At 47.9% G+C, this 21514-nt stretch overlaps 1 protein-coding gene across 1 annotated transcript in view; it reads right to left on the reverse strand.

The window, feature by feature from the left end:
- The window catches only part of KIAA1210 (KIAA1210 ortholog), a 47738-nt gene extending 33730 nt beyond the window's left edge, over nt 1-14008 (reverse strand). The window contains exon 1 of the mRNA XM_066640127.1: nt 13941-14008. The gene's annotated coding sequence lies outside the window, so the exon portion shown is untranslated. The remainder of the gene's footprint in view (nt 1-13940) is intronic.
- Nucleotides 14009-21514: the final 7506 nt, after the last annotated feature.

Consider the following 21514-nt stretch of genomic DNA (forward strand, 5'->3'; position numbering starts at 1 on the left):
TGGATTTCTCAAACAATTATTTAGAGGTTGTGCACCCTTTCTTGCCGGTGCTGGAGTGCACATCCCCCAAGGTGGCTCCCAATCCCAACCGGTGCTGGAACAGGCAGGCTGGCTGGCTTGCCCTATATCCAGTGCTGGGTTGGGCTGGCTTCAGCAAATTCATTCCCCTTACACTAGGTCATGAGGCAGCCCAATGGGGCCTCTCAGATCTGCACCACCTAAAGACGTGGCACAGATCCAAGCATTGGGTTGAGTCGCCCAGACGTGGGGTAAGGATCCAACCTAAATACAGGATCCTGGCCCCACCCTCCGTTCGACCCTGGCCTGCTCACCACCTGACACAGGCCTGCTCACCACCCACCCTCTCTCTGCCCCAGAACGCCTCCATTCCACCACCACCCCGCCAGACCCCCAAGCCAACATAGCCATTCAAACTCAACCATTGTTGGTGAGGATCCAGCATAGGGAGGCTGGTGTGAGTCCTTGCACCAGCCTCCCCAACTCACAATGTGCCTCCCCAACTCACAATGAGGCACAAATGTGCCTTATGGCATGTTTGTGACACTCCTGAGCAGGGCTTCTGAAAGGAATTTTATCAGGGGGTACAAAGTTCCTTCTGGAATCCTTTGCAAAGGGGGAGGGGTGAAACAGTGGGTGCAAGGGTGGTGATAGGCGAGCAGAATGGGGCAGGAGGGGCAAAACAGGGTAGGGGAGGGTGGAGACTGCTGGAAAAGTCTTTGGAGTCCAGATCCCACATGGAACCCATGTGGCTTCAGCAGCAAGATACAGTAAAACAGAAAACCAAACACACTCCTAAGTCTCTCCAAAATCTTTTAAATATAGGAAATCATGTAGAAAATTAGAATCTTCATATATAGGCTCACAGTAGAATGGAAAGTGTCCTGCGCATACTGAAACTTGCTTCTGCAGCAGCTGTAGCCCCACAGCTGTGTCCCTGAGCTCCTTATACACTCCTTCATGGAAAGCAGATCCACAAGCCAAAGAGCAACTGCTGCAGGCCAGTTTCATTCCAGATTTTACACTGTGTTAAGAAGCGTCACGTATGCATTCCTTGGCCCAGCATATATGGCTTGCCAGTAGTTGCAGTAGCTGTACGCTCGTGGTAGTGTTCCCAGCATCCCATGCAGGCAACAAGTCTGAGTAGACAGGAAAATGTAAGATCCCAGGAAATTTCTGGGCCCCCCTTTAGACCCTGGACCCCGGTACAAATTACCCCCTTTACCCCCCTCTCCAAGGCCCTGCTCCTAAGTCAGCACAAGGGACTTGTGCCAGCCCAAAGAGCACCTAGCATTGCACTAAATTGGCTACTTTCCCACCAAGCATGACATACAATGAAACTAGTGCTACAGATGCTATGAGTTTTACACCTACAGTGGTTCTCAAATTTTTTAACATCAGGACCCACTTTTTAAAACAACACCCTATCAGGACACACCTATATTTACCAAACTTTTTAAAAAGGTGATATAGAAGGAAATATTTTATTTATTTACTATATATGTTATAATGACCAGAAAAAAAGACCCTCAGACTTTCTTATTACGCATGCTTGCAAACTGCAAGAGCTCAGCATCTTGCAGGGCAGTTTGCAGCCACCTTGCAAACTGTAAGAGCTGGTGTGAGTAATGCACGGTAATTAGCAGCTATCTGACTTTTCAATAACCTCAGGGCTTGAGATAATTAGTTATCTGATCTTTCCATACCCTTTTGCAACCCACCAAAAATCCGGTCACAAGGGACCCACAATTTGGGAACCACTGACAGAGAGTAAAATTGCTTTGTGGAGCAGGGGAGCATGTAGAACAGTCTGTTGCAGTGCAAAGCAAAGGTGGGGACTCACCCTGTTCAGAAGATTGTCATTTTGGGGGTCCTGGATTGCACTCCAAGTAGTTTGAACATATACATATGAACATATGAAGATCCACATAAATTACATAAATCAGGATGCAGCTTTCACACATGACTTACCTTGCATCAAGTCAGTCTGTTGATCCATCAGTATTGTCTACAGCAGTGTTTTACAAACTGTGGGTCTTGACCTACTGGTGGATCGCAACCCAATTTTGGATGAGACTTAGGCCCACCACGACCAAGAGGCCGCATGATAATATGCCGCTACTTGCATGTTGCAACCGGCCAATCACACGGATTGTGGCTGGCCAACCTGGAAGCTGCTTCCAGGTTGGCCAGCCACAATCCATGTGATTGGCCGGTTGCAACATGCAAGTAGCAAGGCATTCTGTGACGCAATGTGGCCAACCATGTGGGTCATGGGCCAGCACAACCCAGAAGTGACTTCCAGGTTGTACTCCGTATTGCCCTGCAGCTTCCTGGTCGCAGTGGGAGAGCAGTCAACAAAGTGGGACATGGGGGTAAGAAATTTGGGAAGTGTTTGTGTACTGCAGGGCTTGCCAAACCCTGGCCCGCAAGCCAGTTCCAGAATTTGGAAAAAGCCCTCCCTCCTCCCCAGTGAGTAGCGCCAGGCATTCCAACGCATTGCTGCTCATCTTGCAAGCTGATCTGTGCATAGGGACACTCTGGGCAGTTGCGTCTGCCCAGACATCCTGCTGCACACTGGGCAATAGACGAGACTGCCCAGAGCATCCCTAAGCACAGATCAGCTTGCAAGATGAGCAGCAACACAGCAAGGAAACACAGACCAGGAAGATCCATCTGAAATGTTGTGTGGTTCTTGAAAGAGAGAACCTTCTATGATTGTAAAAATCCCCTTGAGGGATTTAGAAACGCCTGCCTATGTAAACCGCCTTGAATAAAGTCAGAGGAGTAACCCGATGACCTGAAAGGCAGTATATAAATACCTAGTTATTCATGTTGGCAACCGCCAGTCTCGAAAGACTCTGGTATCGCGCTCTGAAAGGTGGTTCTGGAACAGCGTCTAGTGTGGCTGAAAAGGCCAATTCGGGAGTGACAATCCTTTCCACACCAGGAGCAAGTGCAGTCTGTCCCTGGTCTGTCTCCCTGGCTATGGGCCTTCCTTCTTTGCCTCTTTGCCTCAGACTGTTGGCCAAGTGTCTCTTCAAACTGGGAAAGGCCATGCTGCACAGCCTGCCTCCAAGCGGGCCGCTCAGAGGCCAGGGTTTCCCACCTGTTGAGGTCCACTCCTAAGGCCTTCAGATCCCTCTTGCAGATGTCCTTGTATCACAGCTGTGGTCTACCTGTAGGGCGTTTCCTTGCACGAGTTCTCCATAGAGGAGATCCTTTGGGATCCAGCCATCATCCTTTCTCACGACATGACTGAGCCAATGTAGGTGTCTCTGTTTCAGCAGTGCATACATGCTAGGGATTCCAGCATGTTCCAGGACTGTGTTGTTTGGAACTTTGTCCTGCCAGGTGATGCCAAGAATGCGTCGGAGGCAGCGCACGTGGAAAGCGTTCAGTTTCCTCTCCTTTTGTGAATGGAGAGTCCATGACTCACTGCAGTACAGAAGTGTACTCAGGACGCAAGCTCTGTAGACCTGGATCTTGGTATGATCTGTCAGCTTCTTGTTGGACCAGACTCTCTTTGTGAGTCTATGGTAAGTGCTGCTTGGGACAGGGAGGGCTTTTTTGGGACACAGCGGTCTTCAGTTTGGTGAGTGAACTACAGAGTCTGGTGGACGCTCCTGAAGGTTTCACTTGGGGATGGGGTGGCACTAGGCATAGGGCAGTAAGGCAGTAGTGGCTTCTCCATGCTGTCACCTGCCTGCTCAAGGAGTGAGTACCACCTCTGCTCAATTGCTCATCTGTCCTCCCCCTCTGGGGAGGGCATGGAAGACTAGGTCTATTGGGAGAGCTCAAGAGATATGATAGGTTGTAGAGAGGAAGACGAGGGTCCACCAAGGGCATGTTGCCACCTTCCCCCCCCCCCCAAAAAAAAATCCTGGAGCCAGCCCTGCCTGTTGCAAATACAAGAGAAATAAGATCACAATCTCTCCCTCAACCCAGCAGTGCAAGTCAAGCAAATGGGAGGCCGAAACTCAAAACTGAGAAGCTATAAAATTTAACATCAATCAGACAGGAATTCCCAGCAGGACTGCTATTCTGGCTAGCTGACTGCATGAAGCCTTGGGCTTGAGTTCTAATCTGAAATCTGTCTGGCAGCCCTTGAAGCCCTTGCAGCTGCCAGCTGCAACTTTGCTAAAAGCCAAAGAGGGTTAATATGAGAAACTTCATGTGTGTTTTTTTTTTAAATACACATTTACATTTAAAAAGAGAGTTTGTTTTTTAAGGCTCACTAGATAGCAGCGAGGCCAAGTCATTCTCCCTACTGAGCAGATGACCAAACAATTATCGATGGCACTGACTGATCCAATAAAACCAGAGGGAGGTTTTGCCAAGGTTCGGCTGGCTTGGCAAAGCAGCCTTGCGGGATCAATAGCCTGCCTAATGAGATCCATATTTCTTCTTTTCAGATATATCAGTTTGCCCCCAAAGTGTATATACCCCCCCATTTTTTTTTCCATATTTCAGATTTGACACAGCCGTCTCCCTGCAGGGCTGCATTTGATCCTACAGTGACAGCTACTTCATAGGCTCAGTGCCTCTTTTTCACACTGATTGCCCAGACGTGTCAGATCAGCAAACGGTTCTCACTCCCCACTTATCCCTATTTGCCTGGCACAATGCTGCTTTGTTCATGGAGGGGATGGGGCTGTAGCTCCATGGTAGAGTCCCCACTTTGCATGCACAGGTCCCAGGTTCTATCTCTGGCAGGAGGCAGGGCTGGGAAAGACCCCTGGGCAAAACCTGGGAGAGCTGCTACAACTCAGTGATTGATACTGCTCAGCTAGATCAGCCCATGGGATCGGAGCTCATACTAGAACTCCCATTCAGTTGTGCGTGTTATCAAGTTGACCACTGGTTTTTGGTTGGTTACTGATTAGTCCGGTGATCTGATATTAAAATAAATGAAGATAATGGAAGTGACGCGGATCCTAGTGATGCCACTGCATTTAGGCTGTGCATATGTTAATGTAATTTACTCTGTAGGGCAGGGGTGCCCAAACCCCAGCCCTGGGGCCACTTGCGGCCCTCGAGGACTCCCAATGTGGCCCTCAGGGAGACCCCAGCCTCCAATGAGCCTCTGCCTGCACTGGAGCCTGCACTGGCCCGACGCAACTGCTCTCAGCGTGAGGCTGACTGTTTGACCTCTCATGGTAGCTGTGGGATGAGAGCTCCCTCCCCTGCTTACTGTTTCACATCTGTGATGTGAAAAGGCCAGCCTTGCTTTGTGCAAGGCCTTTTATAGGCCTTGAGCTATTGCAAGACCTTCATTCATTCATTCCAAGTTCCACCTCTAGTATATTAATTTATGTAAACTTATGTAAATTTATTCAAATTTTAAATGTAAATTAATTCTTTTTTTCCCCCGGCCCCCGACACAGTGTCAGAGAGATGATGTGGCCCTCCTGCCAAAAACTTTGGACACCCCTGCTGTAGGGTCTGGTATGAGAGGAGGTCCATCATGGAGGTGACGCATTGAGCTCTCGCACTGGGTTATGCAAACCCAAGGGACGCCTCTAACTTTTGAAACATCAATTTTTTTACTAATCTACAGCATGACCTTAGGGGAAGCTGCAAAACAGCATGAGTTACCTGCAAGACTTTGAAGCCCCCCACCAGCCTACTCTGCCAAGTAGGCTGTTCTCCCAAAACAGCTGCAAAACTCAGATCTGTGTCTCCATACATGCTCAGTAGCCACCAGCCAACCAGACTTACTGACAAAGCATGCCCTAGCAATCCACTGGGCAGGCATCCTTAACCAGCAGCAGATATCACATGGCTGTCACTATTCATTAGCAAGCAACCAAGACAAACAAGAGATGGCACTGAACTCTTGCCTCAACACCTGGACACAACACCACAGCATTCAGTACAGCCCTTTTTGTCTCCAAGCTACAAGAATCAAGACTCTGTCTCATTGGTGCCTCACTGCTGCTTCTCATCTGTCCCAGGAAGCCTTGCTTGGCCCGTGGATCAAACTGTGGCAGTCACTCCAAGAATGATAACCAGATTGTCTCCTTGCAGCTGGAGAGAGGCCATTTTAAGCTGGCACCCTGCATGACCAAGGCTCATTCCCAAAAATATACTTCTGATGACAAAGTGGAGGAGCCCCTTCAAACATGGAGGAGCTCTCTCAGCAAGCAGGCACAATCATGCTCCTATAAAGGAGCTTTCTTACTCCACAAGTCCTCCAGGAAGACAACAGGCAAGCTCAGACAAAGCCCAGGTATACTGATTGAGTTTAAGATCGACTGCCATTAAGAAAAGGAACTTCTGGCTTGGAAGTGGAATTAAGAACTGTTCATGTCAGTAATGCCCAAAGGAGTCTTATAATACTGACCACGGGATGATCACCACTATCGATCCTGCTCCTCGCTCTGCACCTTGACGTGGGATCGAGGTAGCCTCATAAATAATCCATGCTTGAACAAGGGCTACTGGTGAAGGGTGAACTAAACACATGGAAAGCATGGCGCTCCTGCAGAAAATGGCATCTCCATGCCTCACTCACCCCCAAGTGTCCAGTGAAACTCACTGCATGACTTTTTCCACACTGCAAACTCTTCTCCTCTTCCAACAATCATAGTACTGATCTGAAGCAAGGGCAAGACAACTCACCTTTCACTAGACGTTACAGGGGAAGGAGCAAGCACCAGAAACACACAAGCATGCCGTTTTCTGCAGCCATATTCGTTGCAACATAAAACATAAGCCAGGTGCCACTGGACTGTGTTTGGTGTGTTAACAGCACAATCCTATGCATGTAAGTACCCTTGAGTTCAGTGGGGCTTACTCCCAGGAAATTATCATCACAGTAGGAAGGAAGGAAGGAAGGAAGGAAGGAAGGAAGGAAGGAAGGAAGGACAAACAGAACAAGGGACCAGACTGTAAACAGCAGGGCCAAATGGCCATGAAATATAAAAGGTACTATCTATGACACCATCCCTTTCCAAGTTGATACTTTGGGGTATTTTGAACAAAGGCAGCTATTTCAATGCACAGATACACTCCGTTCTCAACAGATGAGGTCTACTGCATTAAGGGAATCTCCACCTGACCACAGTCTATCGGGGAACTGGACTTGGGGGCAAGAGACCAGTTTGGTCAGTGCATGTGTCCAGGTGCACCCCAAAGAAGAACGAGCTGCATTTTCTTCTCTTGATACTCTATATCAGAGATGCGCAGAAAAAAGAGAACTTCTCCCAAGTCAACACACTGGTCCAACTGGCTCGGAACGGTTGGTGATGACTGCTGCAGCTCTCCAAGGGTGTCAGAGAAGGCCATTCCCAGCCCTACCTAGAGAAGCAGCTGGGGACTGAACCTGCAAATACCTGCATGCAAAGCAAGGACTCTACCACGGAGCCACAGCCCCTTCCCAAATGCACGGCTGGTTCAGTAATCAGGCCCTGCAGGCTGCCCTTCTTCCTCCCCCTCCACCCTCCCTGCCTCCGAGGACTGTTGCTAATCTTGGTCTTTATAGTACGGAGGCAGCGGCTGCGTAGGCCATGCGGTCAGCCTCCACATCATTAGTTACATAACGTAGGCAGGGAGCAATGGAAGAGCAAGTCAAGCAGAGGGCAGGAGGGAACATCCCTTCTTTGCAAGGCCAAGTTCCTACAGGCACACATATTCCCCTGGCTTTCTCTCAGGCACCTTCACCCAGGGCATTTTCAGGGCAAAGGGTGTGCTTTCAAGGACAGGCACACCCCTCCGAGCAACCACCTTTTGTCATCCTGTCTATTTTGGCACTGCCTGCTCACAACCCTATAAGAACATAAGAACAGCCCCACTGGATCAGGCCATAGGCCCATCTAGTCCAGCTTCCTGTATCTCACAGCGGCCCACCAAATGCCCCAGGGAGCACACCAGATAACAAGAGATCTGCATCCTGGTGCCCTCCCCTGCATCTGGCATTCTGACATAGCCCATTTCTAAAATCAGGAGGTTGCGCATACACATCATGGCTTGTACCCCGTAATGGATTTTTCCTCCAGAAACTTGTCCAATCCCCTTTTAAAGGCGTCTAGGCTAGACGCCAGCACCACATCCTGTGGCAAGGAGTTCCACAGACCGACCACACGCTGAGTAAAGAAATATTTTCTTTTGTCTGTCCTAACCCGCCCAACACTCAATTTTAGTGGATGTCCCCTGGTTCTGGTATTATGTGAGAGTGTAAAGAGCAACTCCCTAGCCACTCTGTCCATCCCCTGCATAATTTTGTATGTCTCAATCATGTCCCCCCTCATGCGTCTCTTCTCTAGGCTGAAGAGGCCCAAACACCGTAGCCTTTCCTCATAAGGAAGGTGCCCCAGCCCAGCAATCATCTTAGTCGCTCTCTTTTGCACCTTTTCCATTTCCACTATGTCTTTTCCCTGATCCACCGCCTTGCTGCCACCTCTTTTTAAGGCACCTTTCTTTGTTACTCCAGTTATGACACAGCTAATCGGCACTTAGCGATCCTGAGGGTGTACAATTCCCACGCGAGCCTGTGCATTCCAGCATCTGATCGATCAGGCCAGCGTTTGCTACGTGAATTCCATCAATCAGGAGTCCAAGGGTGCTACAATACATGGAAGGTGCCATTGGTCAGTGCTAGAGACAAATGGTCTACGCCAGTGTTTCTCAAACTGAATTGGGACCCATTAGGTGGGTCGCAAGCCAATTTCAGGTGGGTCCCTATTCACGTCAATATTTTATTTTTAATATATTAGGCTTGATGCTACCATGGTATGTGACTGTATCTGGGGAAATGTTACAAACCTGTATTTTTAACAGGCTACTCTATATACGCTTTCAACAATGATAGTCAATGGAACTTACTCCTGGGTAAGCGTGGGTAGGATTGCAGCCTCGGATTGTTAAAAATTTTCCTGCTTGATGATGTAACTTCCAGTCATGACATCACTTTTGGTGGGTCCTGACAGATTCTCATTCTAAAAAGTGGGTCCTGGCGCTAAATGTGTTAGAAGCACTAGTCTAGGCCAGCAATTATCAACATTTTTCTTCTCATGGCTCACTGACCTCTATGGTCTTCTCTATGGTCCTCACCTCTTGTGATGTCGCTTCCGGAAGACTCTAGCAGATCTGTTTCTAGGACAACAATTTGTAGTAACAAATTATGTGTCCCTCTGCCAGCAAAGCCAATGGAGGAAGAGGGACAATTTGTTACTACAGTCAGCCTTAGAAACACAGCTGTACCACCTGAAGCGTTTTTCAGCAATTTTCAACCACCGTACTTCAAATTCCTGTGGACCTATTGTGGCACACCAATGTACCGTGGTACACCAGCTGAAAATCACTGGTCTAGGCCCAGGGTAATTCAGATATTCACTTCCATTAAAACTGCAAACTGTGTCCATCTACACAAATGCGCGCACACCTGAAGGCTCGAAACCTGGAATTACAGGCAAGGGAGTCACCAAACCAAGATGTGAAACCATTTCCGAAAAATATTCAGAGACTATCCCGCAGATAGTTGCTGCTTGACACCAGCATCTAAAGGTTTTAAAGCATTAATTAAGCCAAACTGTAAACTGGTAGAGATTGTGCCAATCCAAGTTAATTAACTGTTGTGAAAACAATTAAATTCTATAATCATGGTATTCCACCAGAGCCTGTTGTTAACAACTTGGGGAAACAGAAATAAAGCCCACGTATGACAATGGCATTCACAAGACCAATGTTTCTTTAATGTTTCTCTGGAGACCTCAAACACTAGCAGGTTTGTTTTAAAATAAAATGAGAAACATGCAGCAACTATGAAAGTCAAAAGTCAGTTTTTAAGTGAGGCTACAGCAGAGCAGCAGGAAGCCTGTGAGATTCTGAAGGCAGCATGCACAGGCAAGAGTATTCTAGCAGGAAGTTCAAATGGCTTTATTGGATTTGGTGTAAATCCATTTTCACATTTCTTTTGCTGTGTAAACTGCTTTTAAACTTTTTGTTATTGAAAAATGTATATAAATATTCTAAATAATAATCTCTCTTGTTTCCTTTAAATGATGCTTGATTTCCTACAAGCTTGTTTCAACATGGAAAGACAAGGTAGAAATTATCAAGATAAAATTTAAAAGAATTTACATGAAGCACAGGTCACCAGGACATTGACCAGCATAAACTGGAGAGAGAGAGAGAGAGAGAGAGAGAGATCTCCACCCAGAAAAAAGGCAGCAGGGCCCTTACACAGCTCCCATTTATCACAGTGACGTTTGCAAAGGGAAAGTTGGAGCAGTACAGTGGCTAAGAGACTGACATTACTAGCCTACGCATGCCTACTCAGAAGTAAGTCTTACTGTGTTCAGTGGAATATACTCTCAAGTAAATAATACTTAGCATGGGGTTTGTACTTCATGTGTGTTACCTTGTGGCTGTAAGATTTATTATGTCCATACTGTAGATGAGGAAGACCGAGGCCGAGAAGGAGTGGTTTATAAGGCAGCATTTCTCAAACTGTGGGTCAGGACCCACTAAGTAGATTGTGAGCCAATTTCAGGAGGGTCACAAAGCACCTAGCTCAGACACCATTGAAAACACAGAGCTGAAAATACAGGGTCCAGAGCTGCTGGGCAGGGCAGGCTCCAGTGGGAGAGAGGCCTGGTGACCTGCCTTGAATAGGTGGAAAGATGGGACACTGGAAAAGGGGGGAGGGTTGTGTGGTTGGAGAAGAACCCAAGTCTGCCTTCTGCTTTGACTTCTGAACTGGAATGTTTGAATTCTGAGCTGTGCAAAGTAACAGCACAAGCGCACTGTGAAATGAGACCTCTGCCTGATCGCAGTTTAGGTTTGAAGCCTAAATTGATGATGTCAAGTTCCAGCCATGGCATCACTTTCAGGATAATGACATCACTTCCAGTGAGTCCCAATAGATTGCCATTCAAAAAAGTGGGTCCTGGTGCTAAAAAGTTTGAGAACCTCTGGTCTAAGGCCATCTAGTGATAACATAAACCCCAAGACACACACAGTCATAAACACAGTCATCTAATGAGTGTAGATGACATGGAAGAGGCACGATTCAGACAAAAGAGGTCCTCACTCAAGCTGGGGAAGCCGTGATGCTACATCAGCCAAAGGGGCTGTGGACTCAGGTTATACACTGGAAAATCCCAGTTCAAATCTCACCACTGTCCACGAACTTGCTCTGTAGCCTTAGAAAAGTCATTCTCTCATAGCTTCAGCTCTGCACTTGCAATAGGGGGATAAGACTATTGTTCTACTTTGCAGGGACCTTGTGGAATGTACATTGTCATAGTGTATACAAGGGAATACTTTACAAAGCATTAGAGAAGTACCGGTTATGCACATTATTTGAATTGACCCCTACAGGTCAGATCTGTTTCAAGCAGTTATGTCAGAACAGGACTGCCAAGGGGTTCACTCCTGACCAGCCTGCATTTCCCAGACTCCCCAAGCAGCAGTTACAGATCAGCCATTCACAATTTCTCCTGCTATTGCACAGCCCCCAGCACTGCAGAGTTTTGATCTCACATGGGGAAGAGGAGACCAATATGAATGAAAATAATAAAACAACTCTCCACCCCCATCATACCCCACTAGAATATATACTGCAATAGGCTCAAGAACGACAGCACATGGGCTATTGTCTATCACACAAAGGAAAAGACAGAAAAATACAGGAAGCTCATATCCAAGAGACCACCATCAGAAAAGTAAAGATGAGTAATTAAAAAGCTGTGCATTGACTCAAGTCGTCCATATTAATTAAGAACAACCGCCCCCAAGGGAAATGAAATCTGTGCACACAAGAGAGAAAGAGAAAGGGGCAGAGGGGGGGAGGGAATACGAGAACGCATATGGTAAGCATGCTTGGGCATTAAGTGGCCTGCCTTGCTAATCCTTCCGCCTCTCCACAGTCTTAAAATAGACAGATGGAGCCTTTTGACATCTTGAGTACTGACATTGCTGGCTACATTAGTGCTGCCTGCCTCAAAGATTAAATCCCAAAGATATGGAGGGAGCGCATATCTCCTGTGATTGATTCCCCCTCCCCAAGAGACTCAGGCTCCGAAGACAAGCTTTGTGTTCCTACATTTATTGCAGCGTTTGCCCCCCCACCACCAGGGACTTGAGAAAGAGGCCTTTCGTTCATTCTGGAGCCCTGGTCGGCAACTAGATTCCTGGACAAGGGAATCAGGGATGGAGGGCCAAAGATCCAAGATGAATCCCACCTGCCATTGCTAGTAATCTGTGCCGTCCTCACCCCTACACCCTTCCTTCCAGCTTTGGAGGTGGACTGGGCATGTGCCCAGCGGCCAGATTTGGTCCACAGACCTCCAGTTACTGACCCCTGTTACACAGCAACTAGCTTCCCAGTGAAAGGACAGCACTGCACGTTCCTGAACATCACGACTGCACACCCACACAAATTAGAGGCACACACGATTTCAGGATTATTTCAAATGTCAGAATGCCAAATTCAAACTGAACATTTAGGATTTCAATCTTTTGGTACACGCTTCTCGTTCGAGCCACGATCCTCGCCCGCGCATCCACTGAAAGGTGGCAGTCCAAGAGTTTGCCATGGGCTACTACCTCACCGAATCCCCACACAAAAAGACAGTGGCAAACTATTAAAACACAAAGATGCCCATGCTACCCGAGTAAGTCAAAACCCAAGAATGTTTGAAATAGAATGGGCACCAGGAGGGTCCAGTTTAGAACATCCCAAACAATAAGGCCCCAGAACTGAGGATGGAACAAGCAGGCTCAGGGCCCAGGGTAAGGGTCTTAGAGCCCAATCCTATGCATGTCTACTTAGAAATAAGTCCCACTGTACTCAGTGAGGCATACTCCCAGGTAAGTGTGGCTAGGGTGGCAGCTTTTTGAGTAAGCATAGGCAGGATTGCTGTTTTAGAGCCCCATCCTATGCATGTCTACTTAGAAACAAGTCCCAGTGAGGCTTACTTCCAGGTAAGTGTGGATAGGATTGTAGCCTGAGAGCCCAATCCTATGCATGCCTACTCAGAAAGTAGTCCCATTAGAGTCAGTGGGGCATACTCCCCAATCAGTGTGGATAGGATTGCAGCCTTAGAGCCCAATCCTATGTATGTCTACTTAGAAATAAGTCCCATTATAGCCAGTGAGGCTTACTCCCAGGTAAGAGTGGATAGGATTGTAGCCTGAGAGCCCAATCCTATGCATGCCTACTCAGAAATAAGTCCCATTAGAGTCAGTGGGGCATACTCCCAAGTCAGTGTGGATAGGATTGCAGCCTTAGAGCCTATGTATGTCTACTTAGAAATAAGTCCCATTATAGCCAGTGAGGCTTACTCCCAGGTAAGTGTGGATAGGATTGTAGCCTGAGAGCCCAATCCTATGCATGCTTACTCAGAAATAAGTCCCATTAGAGTCAGTGGGGCATACTCCCAAGTCAGTGTGGATAGGATTGCAGCCTTAGAGCCTATGTATGTCTACTTAGAAATAAGTCCCATTATAGCCAGTGAGGCTTACTCCCAGGTAAGTATGGCTGGGATTGCAGCCTAAGACATGCTTTGCTGAATAAATCCAAAGGAGAGGATTTCCGGATTTGGGGGGGGGGGTGGCAGATTCCAGGCAGGCCCAGATCCCCGACCCCTCCCTGTAGACCTCAGGACCCCATTTTCTCCCCATCTCTCAGGGCTGCACAGCATCCTGCCTGGAGCAAGGAAAGAGAAAGGAGGGGGAGAGTTTGGGGGCGGGGCCGATCACGCCTGGGGCTGCTCCTTCCCTGTGGGGCCCCCACCCCTGCCCAGCGCATCCCTCCAGCCCGGGGCTCTCGGGCTGGTCCCAACGCTCAGGGATGAGCAGGGAAAAGGGAGCCAGGAGTGGGGATGCCCCCGCATCTTCGGGGGGGGGGCAGGCACGACCTCTCCCTGCCCTGAGCGGCTCCCCCTCCCTCCCCCAGCCCCGATGGCGCGACTCACCCGACGGGGGACTCCTCCAGGTGCGTCCTGCCCTCCCTGGGCGCCTCCAGCGGCTCTCCGAGCTCCTCCTCCTCCCAGCCAGCCAGCCAGCCATCCAGCCACTCCCCGGCTGCCGGGCGGAGCTGCGAGGCGGCAGGCAGGCAGACATCCAGCCCCACCGCCTCCTCCTCCTCCCGCAGATGCTCCCTTTGAAGTACGCCTGGCATTCCTCTGCGCCCTGGGCGCACGATGCCCCGGAACGTGGCGGAGGGAAAGTCCTGCCAGCAGCCACCGAGCATGTGCAGAGTGCCTGCGCTGAAAGGTTTCCTTTGGACCCCCCACTTTCAGTAAAGACCCCCCCCCTCCAGGTAGCCTGCAGTAAAGAGCATGAGCAATTAAAAAATAGCCTAGCAGTGCCATGGGTGGTAGAACTTGGGGTACCAGGTGGGAGGCATTGGCAGCCTGGTCTTGGCACATGGCGGTGCATTCTGCGAGCTCAGCGGTCTTCATGCCTTTCTCATGCCGCAACCCCAATATATTATGAGACTGGGGACCCGGCTGTCCATCCCACCCACCCCCTGCCCACGACCCTATCTGCCCATCCCCAAGTGGGATGGAAAGCTGGAGCCATCGTACAACCATAATTTGCACCCCTGAACCTTCCCCAAACAGGCCCATAGTCAGGACTTTAGAGGTGGGTGGGCAATTTTTTCAGGGCGGGCAATTATATTTGGTATATGCATTAGTGTGCAAAATAAGAGGATAAGCTTGAAGAAACATCAAAGATCCATAAATGTGAGGGTGGGCAAACTGCTGTATCGGCCCCCCTCTCGCTACTGCCTTGTCCCCAAATGATCTGCCCACTGAAAATGCGAACAAATGCCACTGAAAACCATTGCATTTGAGTTGATAGTGTCTGAAAGGGGGTGGCCTATTCACACACCAGTCCTGGGTGCACAATAATTAACCATTTTTGCCCAACATTGCATATACACAACAGGAACCAAATGTGTACACCTGTGGATCAGGCATTTTTAAAAAGCAATAAACATGTACATATGAACCAGACTCAGTGACACCCCACAAAATATTAAAGAGCACCTTCCCTTCCAGCAATGTATAGCTTTTCTATATCATAAAACTGACAATCATATGATTGTACATCCTTCATTGGTACCTCAAAAATACACTTACAGTGGGGGATTTGGGCCATATGAAATTGATTACAATTTCAACTGATTAATCCATCAGTTCATCATCTCTGGTTATCAACCTAACATTCTGTAGCTGGCTGACATCCTCAATGTCATTCATAGGAAAGGCAAACCTTTTGGAACCCTAAACCCCTGTGAAGGTGAACTTCCGTTTTTACAGATTTCTGACTAATGAGCTGGGAAATCTTTAAGGCCCAAATCCTATCCTAATTTCCAGCACTGATGCAGCCTCAATACAACCCCAAGGTAAGGGAACAAGTGTTGCCTTGAGGAGGCCTCTGTGACTGTCCCCCCACAGCAGGATGCGGTGCTTGTCCCATTGGCTGGGCTGCCTCAGTGCTGGAAAGTTGGATAGGATTGGGCCCTTAGTCTTCTGTACTTAATGTTTGTGTAAGCACTCCCCTGTGTGGTGGAAGATGGATACAGCTGTAATTCTTGTGACTGCTTCAACCTGACCTCATGATCCTGCTTTTAGTGAGCAATGTGCACACAGGGCCTACAAAAGGAATGTTATCAGGGGGTACAGAGTTTCTTTTGGGGCCCTTCCCAAAAAAGGAGGGGGTGAAACAGAGTGGGGGATGGCAAAGGGGGTGGGCAGAATGGAGGCAAAACAGGCATGGGAAAAGTGGCAACAGACGGAATAATCTTTGACCAGTCGTTCCAATGCAGAGCTCAAATCTACCTGCCTGCCCATCATTGGCAGCTAGATACAGTAATACAGAAAATCAAACACACTCCTGAGGGCGCAATCCTAACCCCTTATGTCAGTGCTTCCCAGCACTGGCATAAGGGCAATGCAGCTCCGAGGAAAGGGAACAAACATTCCCTTACTTTGAGGAGGCCTAGTGACACCCAACTGCAGGATGCAGCACACGTCCCATTGGCACCGGCACGCTATGCCTAACATAAGGGGTTAGGATTATTATTATTATTATTATTAACTTTATTTCTACCCCGCCCTTCTCCCCGGAGGGACTCAAGGTGGCTTACAACAAGGTTAAAACAAATTAAAAACATAATTTAAAAACAGATAAAAGCATATTAACAGCATATCATAAAAACAGTAGTCAGATAAAAAGTAGTCAGGTAAAAAGAGCATAGAGCAGCAAATCATAAAAGAATCAGGCCTGTAACCAGGTATTTAAAAAGATATTAAAAGATGTTGAAGTTGAAAAAGGCCGGGAACTCAGAAGGCTTGTCTAAACAGAAGGGTCTTCAGGCCTCGCCGAAAAGTTTCAAGAGAGGGAGCCGTTCTTAAGTCAAGGGGAAGGGAATTCCATAGCGCTGGTGCCACTACTGAGAAGGCCCTATTTCTTGCTGCTGCCCCACGTACCTCCCTAGGCGGCGGCACTTGTAAAAAGGCCTTCTCTGATGACCTAAGAGGATGAGCCGTATTGTACAGGAGTAGGAGATCTCTAAGATACCCTGGCCCAGAATAGTATAGGGCTTTAAAGGTCATAACCAGCACCTTGAATTGGGCCTGGAAACAAATGGGCGGCCAATGCAGCTGCTGGAGAAGCGGACTAACAGGGTCAAACCACCTACCTCCAGTAACTACACAGGCAGCCGCATTCTGCACTATTTGCAGTTTCCGAACCGTTGTTACCAAAAGGACTGTTTAGTTTAGGGGAATAATTACACTGCCCTTATTGGAACCTTAGGCTCACAGGCTGGATAACAAGACGGCATAATGCAGAGAAATTCCCTTTTGCTTAAAGAGGAGACTGAGAGAAAGATAACTTTTAATAAAAGATTATAGTTTTATTACAAAAGCACAAAGGTAAACATAATGCACCTGGAGAAATGATTAATGTATGTTTCTTGGTCCTAATACTTGAATCTAGTGTACCTAGCTTTCATGGTGGTTGTGTGTAAAGAGTATTTGGTGCAGCCGAGGAAATTAGAAAAAGGAAAGGTTGTAGGGAAGGATTTTAGGGGTCCCTGCACTGCCAACCCCAGCAACTAACTAAAGATGGGGAGAGAAAAGGGGGGGAGAGAAGGGAAAGAGTTCCAGTCGCAAGATAGTTACCTTTCCTGTAGAGCCAGTTGGGGGGGGGAGAGTCCTGTGGAGAGGACCCTCTGACACAACACAGATGTGTTGGTCTTTGGAGAGAGAGCCAGAGAGAATGTGTGAGAGGAAGCCCTCACTCCTCACTTAAAAGGGGTTTTCAGACAGAGCTGAGCTGGATGGTAACTTGCTCACTACCACCCAGCAGGGTGCTTGGAATGTGTAAAACATTGAAAGGATCAGGATGTCCCTTATCAGCAAAATTCAATGGGGTCTATGGCTGTTTTCCTAGCTGGGGGAACTTAAACAATCCAATCAATCAGCAACACAAGAAGGCAGTTCAAGTTTGCATACAGGACTTAAACAGTGATTGGATTAGGAGACACTTTTGCATACAGTTCTTAAACAGTGATTGGGTTAAAACAATACAATGAATACAGTAATGCAGGAGACACTTAAACAATGATTTAAGATGCCAGACTTCCTCCCATAATGTGTGACCGTAGGGAGGTGGTGGTTGTGCAACCAGGAGCTTGTGACTTGACCAGAGTTTTGGAAATGTGGCCTGTGTGAGAAGTTTGGCCTGCATGATATTTTAGTCCATAGTAACATAACCAGATAGAGAGAAAATCACAACTAAAAGGCAAAACGGGATTTTCACTTAACACCCTTTTCAAGGGCAGCCCCACATAGAGCGCATTACAATAATCTAACCTCAATGTCACCATGGCATGGATCACCGTGGCCAGGTCTGCACAATCCAAGTACGGCCGCAGCTGGTGCACCAGCCGAAGCTGAGCGAAGGCCCCCCTAGCCACAGCCGCCACCTGGGAATCCAGGAGCAGCTGTGAGTCCAGGTGGACCCCCAAGTTGCAGACCTGCTCCTTCAGGGGGAGTGCAACCCCATTCAGCACAAGCCAATAGTCCAGCACCTGCATCGAGGATTTCCGAACCAGGAGAGCCTCTGTCTAATCCGGATTTAATTTCAGCTTGTTAGTCCCCATTCAGATCCTCACTGCCTCCAGACAGCGCTCCAGGCCCTCAACCTCCACCCTGGAGTCTGGAGGAAAGGAGAGATAGAGCTGGGTGTTATCGACATATTGATGGCTGACTCCAAACCCCCGGATGATCTCTCCCAGTGGTTTCATGTAGATGTTAAATAGCATGGGGGACAGAATTGAACCCTGTGGCACCCCGCACCTCAAGGGCCAGGGTGTCGAACAGGCATCCCCCAGCACCGCATCTGGAACCAATCCTCCAAGTAGGAACGGAACCACTGCAAAACAGTGCCTCCAACTCCCAACTCGGCCGATCAGGCCAGAGGATACCATGGTAGATGGTATTGAAAGCTGCTGAGAGGTCCAGCAGGACCAACAGGGACGCACACCCCCTGTCCAGTCCCCGGCATAGGTCATCCACCAAGGTGACTAAGGCAGTTTCTGTCCCAAAGCCCGGCCTGCAACCAGATTGAAAAGGATCCAGATAATCCACTTCATCCAAGACCCTCTGGAGTTGAGACGCCACCACCCGCTCAATTACCTTGCCCAGAAACAGGATGTTGGAGACTGGCCGGTAGTTGTCTAATACAGTGGAATCCAGGGAGGGCCTCTTCAGGAGGGGGCAAACCACTGCCCGTTTCAAAGCACATGGTAACGTCCCCTCCATCAAGGAATAGTTGACCACCCTCCCCGTCCACTCAGCCAGTCCACTGAGTGGATCTACTCAAAAGTAAGTCCCATTATGTTCAATGGGGCTTGCTCCAAGGAAAGTGTGCATAGGATTATTGCCTCAGTTGGCCTCATGAATGGGCCAGCCTGATTGTTGCCATTGATTACTTTAAACAACACCATCCATGTATATCAGAGGTGGCCAAACTTACTTAACAGCCACATACAATGAACTTCAGATGTTTGAGAACAGAGAGATGTTTGAGAGCCCCAATATATAAGAAGCATTTTTTAATTTTTAAATGCATTTACTTAGCACAAACATTAAACATGCGTTTTAATCCAGTGGATTCTCAGTTTATACCCGTTAAATAATAATAATAATAATAATAATAATAATAATACAGGTATTTATATATCGCCTTTCATGGTCTTCAGATTTCTCCTCAGACTTTATTTCAAGGCGGTTTACACAGGTAGGCTATACTAAATCCCTATAGGGATTTTTACAATTGATCAAGGTTCTGTCTGTAATTAGGAAATATGAAAATTTCTTATTTAACTTTTACTGTGATGCCAAAAGGAGCTCAGTCAATATATTTCTGAGAGCTGCACATGATATGTCAAATAGCTGTATGTGGCTCTTGCGCTGTGGTGTGGCCACCTCATCTATGAACCCTCACTCAGGATCTTCAAAGATCTGAGCTTGTCAGCACTTAGATAACCCTTTTCAAAATAACCAGAAAAACCTGGTGTTTGTGACAAATTGAGGAAGGAGTTTGATGTACAAAGCTGGAGATAACAAGATGATAACAAAAAGGATTGTATTCACTCTTCCAGAGTGAATCTTGTCCTACCTGTTCTTGCTTCAGAGGCCCAAGTAGCAGCAAGGCCATTTCAACATCAACATATCAATGACCTATGTTGAGAGGGGGCCTTTGTTTCTGCCTTCTTTTCTCCACCTCTGCCCTTGCCACATTTTGTAGCTTCCATGTGAAGGTTGTAGGAAACTGAGAGCCCAATCCTTTGTATGTGTACTCAGAAGTAACTCTCGTTACCAGCAATGGAGCTTACTCCCAGGTAAAAGTGGATAGAATTGCAGCCTGAACCACCTGTAGATCAGTTTCAATGTCAGACCCAACCTCTGGCTCTCTCCAGCAATGTGAATCAGTTGCATATGGTGGATTCCCCTCCATAGAGGGCCATATTCTCTACCTGATAGTGTAGGGGGAAACTGACTAATCTGGAAGTGTAGTGTATTGGTTAGAACAATGGTTCCCAAACTGTGGGTTGGGACCCACCACTGGTCATGATCCAATTTTTGATGGGTTGCAAAACTGACAAAACCAAGAGCTGACAAGGAAAATGTATTGAGCCCTATGGAAACTGAAATGGAGCCGCATGTGCATGTTTTCTCACACAGAGTGCAGCAAATGCTCCAAAAAGCAGCCCCCCCATAGTAAAAGGATAAAAACAGAGGCTTGAGTGGCTGGTAAAGTGAAACTTTTTCTTTAGTCTCATAAATCTAGGTGGGTCCCAACAGTGTCATTTTAAAAAGTGGGTCCTGCTGGTGCTAAAAGGTTTGGGTACCACAGGGTTAGAATGCTGAATTAGCTCAGGCATGAAATTCACTGGGTGGTCCTGACCAGTCACTATAGCTTGGCTGAACAAATCCCACAGGGTTGTGATGAAGAAAAAATGGGGTGGGGGAAGAGAGAAAGAACCCTAATAAGAGCCAGGATGATACCAGAGTTAAACCTGGAAGATCTAGGTTAAAATTCACACTCAGCCATGAAGCTTCTTGAGTGACTGTGGGCCAATCACGCTCAGTCTCACCTATCTCACCTACAGTGTTGTTGTGAGGACAAAGGGAGGGGAGGAACTATATACATGACTCTGAGATCCTTGAAGGAAGAGTGTATAAAAATGTGAAAAATAAATATTTAATATTAATGTAGTGATTTCTTTGCATGCAAAGTGCATGCAGCATCTTGATGTTGCCCTTGCCACAATCCTGTAACATGTTGGCATCCTTCAGTCTCGGAAGACCATGGTGTCACGCTCTGAATGGTGGCTCTGGAACAGAGTGTCCTCTCCAGTGTGCGAAGCCTGGGTAAAGTAGGTATGGAGGATAGGCTGTTACCCATGCAGCAAATCCTCCCTCTCCACGTCGCTGAAATGGTCCAATGGAAAGGCAGAAGCCAATACGGTTGGTTCCAGCGGCGTCGCAGGAGTTGCCAGAACGTGACTGTGTTCAGCCATGAACTGCCTCAGGGACTCCAGCTCCGGATTTTGCCTCGAGGTTGACTCCTGAAGCCTTTTCCACAACTGGATGTAGCCACAAGGCAGTGGAGGTTTGGGATCAGAGTTTTCCTTCTCTCACAATCCTGTAAAGTCTGTCAATATCAGTATTCCCCTGTTGCAGATTGGGAAGACTGAGGGGCAGCTTCAGATTGATAGCTCAGAGTGCAATCCAAAGTAGATGAACCACTGGAGGGCCAGCAGAGGGTGTCACAAATATGCTGTAAGGAACATTTGCACACCTGGAGAGTAAGCAGGCAGTGAGGGAGGCATCCAGCCCATCTGCCAAGTGGCACACGTATTGCCATGCTGGGGGGCAGCAAGAGGGTGGTTCAGAGGCCAGGAGGGACCATTTCTTGGTTCAGAGGCCAGGAGAGAGTATCAATGGGGCTTACTCCCAGGCAA

The sequence above is a fragment of the Tiliqua scincoides genome, chromosome 12 (assembly GCF_035046505.1).
Source record: "Tiliqua scincoides isolate rTilSci1 chromosome 12, rTilSci1.hap2, whole genome shotgun sequence".
NCBI classification, from domain to species: Eukaryota; Metazoa; Chordata; class Lepidosauria; order Squamata; family Scincidae; genus Tiliqua; species Tiliqua scincoides.